The sequence below is a fragment of the Rattus norvegicus genome, chromosome X (genome assembly GCF_021556685.1).
Source record: "Rattus norvegicus strain SHRSP/BbbUtx chromosome X, alternate assembly SHRSP_T2T, whole genome shotgun sequence".
Taxonomy (NCBI): Eukaryota; Metazoa; Chordata; class Mammalia; order Rodentia; family Muridae; genus Rattus; species Rattus norvegicus.
Window position 1 is genome coordinate 106,625,123 of NC_141554.1, and position 9,886 is coordinate 106,635,008.

General features: G+C 43.6%; 1 pseudogene; it reads right to left on the reverse strand.

Annotated features, from left to right (window-relative positions):
* Positions 1–2,632: 2,632 nt before the first annotated feature.
* Positions 2,633–2,751, reverse strand: LOC120099508 (small nucleolar RNA SNORA17; annotated as a pseudogene).
* Between the last annotated feature and the right edge of the window lie 7,135 nt (positions 2,752–9,886).

The following is a 9,886-nucleotide window of genomic DNA, read 5'->3' on the forward strand; positions in this document are numbered from 1 at the left end:
GTTTATGGGGTTCATTTAACTTTTTTTTGGTTTTCTTCTTTCCAAAGTGGTTCTATACATTTTCTGGGCATAACATGTAGATTATTTTCAACTCCTTGCTTTCATCTCACTTGAAAATCTATCCTCGGGAATGGGTAAAACATTTTTAAAACCTTTAAATTAGTTCTTTGTGAATTTCACATCATGAAACCCAGTCTCAATCATCTCCCCGTTCCCTCAGTCCCACCCCTGCAACCTTCCCCCAACAGATTAAAAAAATCTCCTTGTGGATGCTACAGTGTGTCAGTGGATCCCACAGCGTACCTTTGTATCCATGCATCTTTCTCACAAATATTAATTGCAGTGACTTATTGGTCTGGTATTTGTCCTTTGATTTCTGCTACTCTATTAATACTGGGACCTCATTGGGACTCTCGGATAGCCTGTTATTATCTTGTGTCATGGATATCCTGTAGTTTTGAACCTATAGGACTAGCCCCTTCATTCACTTCAGAAGTCCACTGATGTGGTAGTTGTTGGGGTGGACCAACTCAAAGCCCTGAATTTTTAATTGCTGCCAGGTGTCTAAACTGGTTGTTGCAGCCAGCTGGAGTGTTGCAACCAGTGAGGGTCAAGGTTAGTTCTACCATCCTCATGACCTCAGGGCCATAGATGTCAAGGAACTATGGAGAGAAGGAGGACATCTCTCCTTTGGCTTTTTGACAAAAGAGGCAAGGCTGACTCTCCCACACTCATACCCTGGAAGCCAGCTCATTCACAACCCTCACATCAAGGGCCAGATCTACTGTGCTGCACAGGGGAGGTGCAGGGCTGGTTCTCCTGAATGGTGTAGCTGGTGAGGGACAGAGCAAGCTCTCCTGATTTTATGAGTCCGTGGCAGCCTTCTGCCTGCTGCAGGGGAAAAGGGTTGAAGGGGGAGGAGCACATCTTTCTTTCATCCATGACATGGCATGGGAGACAAGTGGTAGGGCCAGCTTTCCCATGCTTAGGGACTGGCTCACCTACAATTTCAGCAATGTGGAGAACCACTCGAATCCTGTAGCTGGCTAGGGGTTAGCACTTCTGCTTTTCTGCTCCCAGGACCAGCTCTTATAGAATGCCTAGGAGAGGGGTAGGGCCAGTTCTGCAAAGCCCTCATACATCAATCTGTACCCAAGTGGCAGCACAGATCAGGGGTATCTGTCTGGCCTTTGGTGGTAACAGACCCCTGATGCTTTAGGGCCACAGACTCAGGTGTGCTCCTCAGTGGAAGCACTGGCCCAGGATCCCACCATGATTTCAGGTGGCATCACCAGCCACTCACATCAGGCTGTTCCTCACCATTTTCAAGTCTCCAGTTCTGACTCTCTTCATTATGCCAACATCTTTCTGTTTCTCTCTCATTTCTCCACCACTTACTTGCTACTCTGAGAGGCACCTGAGGTCCAAGTGTCTGGCATTGTCTCAGGAGTGGTCAGGAGTGCTCCTGCTCCTGCATTATGTCACCAAGCAGGGGTCATCTTGGACCTAGTCTACCCATCCCCAGGTCTGTGCAGTGCAGAACTGGTGGTCATCTCAAGCTCACTCCTAGTCTGGCCCACCAGAGTGTCCCCACGCAAGGGTAATGTTGTAGGGTTAGTGGGGTTCAGAGTCTGCTCCACTACAGGGCATGACTGCTGCAGAAAGGACGTGGGAGTTAATGTGACTGTGCTTAGCCCACACTATTTCAGGGCGGGTGTCAGGCTGTAGGGAAGCCCCAGTACACTTTCCAGAGGTGGGGAAGTACAGTCTGAGGTGCGGGACAGCTAGAGTTCCTTCGGAGTCCCAGGGCCTGTGAGGAGTCTGAGACATCTGGTTCTCAGGCTCTAGGACACCCAGGCACTGCTGGATGCCGAGGAAGAGCTGAGAACAGAGTAGGAGCCACTGGGATATGGTCCAGAACTGAGGGGTAAAAGAGGGAAGCTCTAGCTGGTCCTGTGGGGAGAGTCCTTGGCTTGACAGTGGTTGGCTTGAGCTTGGCTTGATGGCAGCTATGGCTGGGAGCACAGAGAGACCTTCTAGGGGAGATTAGACTGCAGCTCTTTAGGTGAAGGCCTTCTCTGTAGCTCTCCATGGTGGATCCCGTGAAAAGAGACAGTCCATGGTTTTAAGGCATTTATTGTCATGGCGGAAAGTAGATGGATGGGTAAAACCATACCCCAATTCTTAGGGTGGGCCTGAGATTAAATACCTTTTGGGGGGAGGAATGTCTGGGAAGGAAAGCTTATTGGCTAAGCCTCCAGGCTTTTAGGTACTCATTAAAATGAAGATCTGTCTTAAGCCTTCATAACCACAGGTTATGTCCTCTATCTGTGGACAGGCTTGAGGCATTGCTCTTACATGACTAATGGCCACAAATCTATGGGGGACTGTGGCTAGTGACAGGGGCCTGGTGCCTACCATCCCTTCAAGGTCTCCAGGGTCTCAAGCCTTAGCTCAACTGGGAACCAAGCTACCTTTCACGGTCCCACAACCGGTCTCAGGCTCACTCCTGCTCATAACCCTCAGTTTCAGGTGGGGTTCTTCCGGTCTCAGCCTTGCTCCCAGTCCTGGAAGCCATCAGGGCATGTATGGTAGCAGACTGGTGGTCAGCTCAGGCTCACTTTTTTCAGAGAATATTAGGTTACTAATCATTCAGATATTCCTAAGTCAGAAAATTGGACATAGACATTACTTCTTCTCTGCCACCTCTGACACATGTGACAGAGGTGCTGCAATGCTTCTAGGGGCAGGAAAAACTAATTGTTAAGAATATCCCACCTCAAGAATTAACTGCTAATCTACAACCAAGGTCTTCTTTGTCAAAGAAACAAAGATGTTAATCCTGGAGTATTTTCTCTACAAGGTTTGACTCTGCAGGGTTTGGTTGTTTATTGTATGTATGTATGTATATATGTACATACTTACGTACATGTGTATTATATACATGTAGGTCAGGGGCAGAGATCAGTTCAAGGTCTATTTTTTAACTCACTCTCCACCCTATCGCACAAGACAGGGTTGCTTGCTAAATCTGGAACATACCACTTAGCTAGACTTATTGGACCAAAATACCCCCCTGATCATTTTGTCTCTGCCTTCAAATTCTGCTATTACAGGCATGCACTGCCAAGCTAGCTTTTTTACACAAAACAGGGGATTTCAACTCAAATCTTCATACTTATGCAACAAGAATTTAATTCACTGTGACATTTTCCCAGCCCTCTCTAAAGATTTTTTTAGTGTTTTTAAGTCAGAGTTTATCAAAAATAGAAAGGCACCTGGGAATGAGTAAAGCACAAGTAAAGACATAGATGCTTCAAAGAAGTAACTTACTTTAGTGGTTTTTATTATGAGGATATGTTCATATGTGTATGTGTGAGTGCATCTCTCTCTCTCTCTCTCTCTCTGTGTGTGTGTGTGTGTGTGTGTGTGTGTGTGTGTGTGTGTGTGTGTGTACTTAAGACTGGAAATTGAGATGGGGTGTCTTCATCTATGGCTATTTACCCTGAAAATCCTTCATGAATTAAGTTTTTAGCACTTTCACACAAACAATGCATAATGACCACTTTCACCTCACCTCCTTACAGCTCCTCTCTCGTCCCTCCCTTACCCTGATCTCATTTTCATATTCAAGTCTATTTATTTCATTTTGCAAACTGTTGAAATCAATCTGAGTTCTCTGTGTGGACAGGGCTTTAAAGGTTTCCTTAGAAGTCTTGTGGGTTCAGCAGTGGGTATAAAACTGAAGACAACAATTCTTCTCCCAGAGTATCAATCACCTACACTTCAGTAATAGAAGGAAGGCCCGTTGAACTCATCCTCTTTTCTTGACTGATGGCCGGCCTGGACTGTGTGCAGAAAGCTATAGTTTCATTGGAATGGTTGTATGCAGACTAGAGAACGGCATTTTCTAATTCATTCTCTCTCTCTCTCTCTCTCTCTCTCTCTCTCTCTCTCTCTCTCTCTCTCTCATCATTTTCCATTTCCTTGAAAATGGATTTCTTACTCATATAGTATATCCTGATTATGTTTTTCCCTCCCTCTACTCCTTACAGTTCTTTCCCTACCTTATCTCCCATCCAGGTCCCTTTCTGTCTCTACAAAACAAACAGGCTTCTAAGGGACAATACAATAAGATAAAACAAAACCTAACATATTGGAAATGGATAAAGCAAGTACACAGTAGGGAAATAGCTCAAGAAAAGACATAAGAATCAACAAACCACTTGTCCACACACTCAGGAATACCTTAAAAACACTAAACTGGAAGCCATAATACATACCCAGAGGACCTGGTCCAGAACCATGCAGATCCTATGTATGGTGTCTCAGTCTCTGTGAGTGTTGAGATATGGGTATCAATGCTATCGATTTTGAGGGCCTTGTTTTTTTGTGTCCTTCATCCTTCCCTGGCTCTTACAATCTTTGCATCTCTTCTGCAGGGTTCCCTGAACAACGAGGGGAGGAATTTGATGGAAATATTCTACTTATGGCTGAGTGTTCCAAGGTCTCTGGTTCTCTGTAATGCATGGCTGTGGGTCTCTGTATTGTTCTCATCTGCTGCAGGAGGAAGTCTCTAATGAAGGCACTAATGAAGTACAGCAGAATGCCATTAGGAGCCATTATATTGCTACTTTTCTTTTGTTTTACTTTCTTTTATCTTCAGTTTTTGAGACCAGTAGTATTTGCTTTTACCCAAGTTCCCTGAGCTCTTTAGTCTCCAGTTCTTGGTTACCCAAGCAGTATCAAGTATGGGTTCCATTTCATGGAGTGGGCCTTAATTTAAGATAAGTCATTTATTGGTTAGTTATCCGCACAACTTTTTTGCCTCTGCTGCATTAGCATTTCTTGTAGGCAGGACTCTATTATAGAACAAAAACAGGTTTGTGTCTAACTTGGTGTTTACATGTTTCTTTTAGGAGCCCTCTGTTCTAAAAGGAAGGGTGGTAATATATACTCTCACTAGCTGCTTCTGCAGGAGGCATAGGATAGAAATTAGGCTGGATTCTGTTCCTGAGGTATAAGGGGACATCAGTTGCATTAACTTGATTGTAGCAGGAGAAGAGTTTTAATTTGGTCAGCTCTGGTGGATCAGTCATATGACTGAATTCATGCACTCCCAGGGAAACCTATGAAAACAGTTAATAAGACAGAGGGCTATCATGAGTAAGATGAGACTTTTGATTAGGGACCTAGCCAGGGCAGCCATTGTCCAAATTTGGACTTACTGATGGCAGGAATTTGATCAAGGAGTAACTTCTGTAAAATATTTAAAAAACAGGGTAGACCCAAGTATTATGATAACAAGGAGGAAAGGAGTGAACAGATGAGAGGAGCCAAAGTAGGAGGGAAACAAAAGCTTATTTAAAAGACTAGTTACTGAATTTTCATGTCTTGTCCCTAAGTCTTTGGACCCCCATCTCAAATCAGTTTGGGCATGTTGGTTCAGAAGCAGCATTGTTCCAGGAAGAAGGCACAAACCCCACTCTTCTCAGGAGTCAGGAGATTTAGCTCTCTTTTATTTTTGAGTTGGTCCTGAAGGATGTGAAGCTGATTGGACAATCCTGAGACCGCAGGACAGTCCACTTCGTTCTATCTCTCCCACATCCTTGACCCAAAAGGAAACTGCATAGTGCCTCTGGGTGCAGGAATATAGGAGCAGTCAGCTGCAGGAACCTGCTGGGTCCGGCCTACAACCGGAACTTGAACTGGATCAGTTACACAGCTCTCTGTACACAAATCCTGTGGTGGAGAGAGCTGGATCCTCAGAAGTGTGGAGACTCCTGAGAACTTAGAGGAGACTACTCTCTGCCCACATTCCCAACCCAAGAGGAAATCACCTAGTGTCATCTGTTCCCTCTGGGCACAGGAATCTAGGAGCAGTCAGGGGCAGGACCATCTGGTTGATGCGTGCACTGAGAGCTGAAAGCCAGTTGCCAGGAGCACCTACACACCTGAGAGAAGAGCTCTCTGTGCCCAGATATGGCTGAAAGAAAACAGTCTACAGGAGTGCTGACACACAGGTTTACAGGAGGGTCAAGCCATTGTCAGAGACAGCAAGACAAGCTAACACCAGAGACAACCTGATGGCAAGAGGCAAGCACAGGAACTTAAGCAACAGAAACCAAGACTACTTGGCATCATCAGAGCCCAGCTCTCCCACAAAAGCAAATACTGGATATCCAAACACACTGGAAAAGCAAGATTTAGGTATAAAATCACATTTTATAATGGCGATAGAGGACTTTAAGAAGGACATAAGTAACTCCCTTAAAGAAATACAGGACAATACAAGTAAACAAGTAGAAGCCCTTAAAGAAGAAACACAAAAATCCCTTAAAGAATTACAGGAAACACAACCAAACAGGTGAAGGAATTGAACACACAGTCCAGGATTTAAAAATGGAGATAGAAACAATAAAGAAAGCACAAAGGGAAGACAACCCTTAAGATAGAAAACCTAGGGAAGAGATCAGGAGTCATAGATGTAAGCATCAGAAACAGAATACAAGAGATAGAAGAGAGACTCTCAGGGGCAGAAGATACCATAGAAAACATTGACACAACCATCAAAGAAAATGTAAAACCCAAAAACCACCTAACCCAAAACATCCAGGAAATCCAGGAGAATGAGAACATCAAACCTAAGGATGATAGGCATAGAAGAGAGTGAAGACTCCCAACTGAACAGGCCAGTAAATATATTCAACAAAATTATAGAAGAAAACTTCCTTTATCCAAAGAAAGAGATGCCCATAAACATACAAGAAACATACAAAACTCCAAATACATTGGACCAGAAAAGAAATTCCTCCCATCACATAATAGTCAAAACACCAAATGCACAAAACAAAGAAAGAATATTAAAAAGACTAAGGCAAAAAGGTCAAGTAACATATAAAGGCAGACCTATCAGAATCACATCAGACTTCTCACCAGAGACTAAGAAAGTCAGAAGATCCTGGGCAGATGTCATGCAGACCCTAAGAGAATACAAATGTCAGCCCAGGCTACTATATCCAGCAAACTCTCAATTAACATAGATGGGGAAACCAAGATATTCCGTGATAAAACCAAATTTACACAATATCTTTCTACAAATCCAGCCCTACAAAGGATAATAGATGGAAAACTCCAACAAAAGGAGGGAATCTATACCCTAGAAAAAGCAATAAAGGATTCTCCTTGCAACGAAACCAAAAGAAGAGAGTCATATCATTGAACTGAGAATAGAGTGCCCAATGGAGGAGTTAGAGAAAGGACTGAAGGAATTTAAGGGGTTTGCAACCCCATAGGAAGAACACAATATCAACCAACCAGACACCTGAGAGCTCTCAGGGACTAACACGCATTCCCAAGAGAACATAGGGATGGACCTATGGCTCCATACGTATATGTAGCAGAGGATGGCCTTCTCGGGCATCAGTGGGAAGAGAGGCCCTGTATCCTGTCAAGGCTTGATGCCCCAGTGTAGGGGAATGTCAGGGCAGGGAGGTGGAAGGGAGTGGGTGGGTGGGTGAGGGTGCACCCTCATAGAAACAGTAGGGTGGGATAGAGGGTTTCTGGAGGGGAAACCAGAAAATGGGATAACATTTAAAATATAAATAAAAAGTCAATTTAAAAAACCTTCTGGCTTAGGCAATTATCATATATTGATTATCAGCCAGGAATTAAGTTTTAAAAAAAGTATATTGCTATCTCTTCCTTCTCTGTCCTGTGGAATGTCCCCTTCTCTGGCTGTGTGGAATGTCAGGGCAGGGAGGCAAGAAGGGTGGGTTAATACATGGGGAAAAACCCTTATAGAAGAAGGGGCAGGGGGATGGGATAGGAGATTTATGGATAGGGGATAACATTTGAATGTAAATAAATAAAAAATATCCAATAAAAAGTTTGCGAACCAGACAGGAAGAAAAGGAAAAGGATTAAAATGATTTACACAGGCATGTATGTATGGACACATATACATTCATACACCCACACTCTGGCTGGGTACAACCATCTGTCTTAATCAGTTCTACAATATTAATGCATGCTTGCATACATACATATATACGTACATACATATATACAGACAGACAGACAGACAGACAGACATATATTTGGATGGATGGATGGATGGATGGATGGATGGATGGATGGATGGATGGATGGATTGATTGATTGATGGATGGATGAGGTAGGGATTTTCCAAGCCAAACCATATATCCAACAACTTCATGCCTTTTCTCTGGCCGTTTTATAACTTCTTAGACAAAAAAAAATCTTTAGAAAATTACCTCAGAGATAAAATGGGAGTTACAGAAGAATGGTGATATTAAGTTCAAAGCACTGTTGCCTTTTAATACTCATTATAATTTCAAAGCTATCATAGATGGCTCCTGACACTTGGGCCTATGAACTCTCTAGATCTGGTTATCTGAAATTAACAGTTATCAAGCATGGATTCTTGGGTCTGTGTAGCAAGCCTTATATCCAATTAGAGGACATTTGATTATCCCCACCCATAATCAAGCTGCTGTTGTACAGGTGAGCATATCTTGCCAGGTAGGTTGCATTTCTAGTTTATAGGGTTCACATATGGGGAAAACCAATGTCATCATTCCCCCCAGCAGTATTTCTAAAGCATATTTCACTAGCAGCCAGCAGTCGACAGATAGCTCAGTAGATAAAATTACTTACAACTTAACAGGTTTTTTTTTTGTTTTGTTTTGTTTTTTTTTTGTTTTTTTTGTTTATTTCTATTTTTTTATTAACTTGAGTATTTCTTATATACATTTCAAGTGTTATTCCCTTTCCCGGTATCCGGGCAAACATTCCCCTCCCCCCTCCCCTTCCTTATGGGTGTTCCCCTCCCAACCCTCCCCCCATTGCCGCCCTCCCCCCACCAGTCTAGTTCACTGGGGGTTCAGTCTTAGCAGGACCCAGGGCTTCCCCTTCCACTGGTGCTCTTACTAGGATATGCATTGCTACCTATGAGGTCAGAGTCCAGGGTCAGTCCATGTATAGTCTTTGGGTAGGGGCTTAGTCCCTGGAAGCTCTGGTTGCTTGACATTGTTGTACATATGGAGTCTCGAGCCCCTTCAAGCTCTTCCAGTTCTTTCTCTGATTCCTTCAACGGGGGTCCTATTCTCAGTTCAGTGGTTTGCTGCTGGCATTCGCCTCTGTATTTGCTGTATTCTGGCTGTGTCTCTTAGGAGCGATCTACATCCGGCTCCTGTCGGTCTGCACTTCTTTGCTTCATCCATCTTGTCTAATTGGGTGGCTATATATGTATGGGCCACATGTGGGGCAGACTCTGAATGGGTGTTCCTTCAGTCTCTGTTTTAATCTTTGCCTCTCTCTTCCCTGCCAAGGGTATTCTTGTTCCCCTTTTAAAAAAGGAGTGAAGCATTCACATTTTGATCATCTGTCTTGAGTTTCATTTGCTCTAGGCATCTAGGGTAATTCAAGCATTTGGGCTAATAGCCACTTATCAATGAGTGCATACCATGTATGTCTTTCTGTGATTGGGTTAGCTCACTCAGGATGATGTTTTCCAGTTCCAACCATTTGCCTACGAATTTCATAAACTCGTTGTTTTTGATAGCTGAGTAATATTCCATTGTGTAGATGTACCACATTTTCTGTATCCATTCCTCTGTTGAAGGGCATCTGGGTTCTTTCCGGCTTCTGGCTATTATAAATAAGGCTGCAATGAACATAGTGGAGCACGTGTCTTTTTTATATGTTGGGGCATCTTTTGGGTATATGCCCAAGAGAGGTATAGCTGGATCCTCAGGCAGTTCAATGTCCAATTCTCTGAGGATTCTCCAGACTGATTTCCAGAATGGTTGTACCAGTTTGCAATCCCACCAACAATGGAGTAGTGTTCCTCTTCCTCCACATC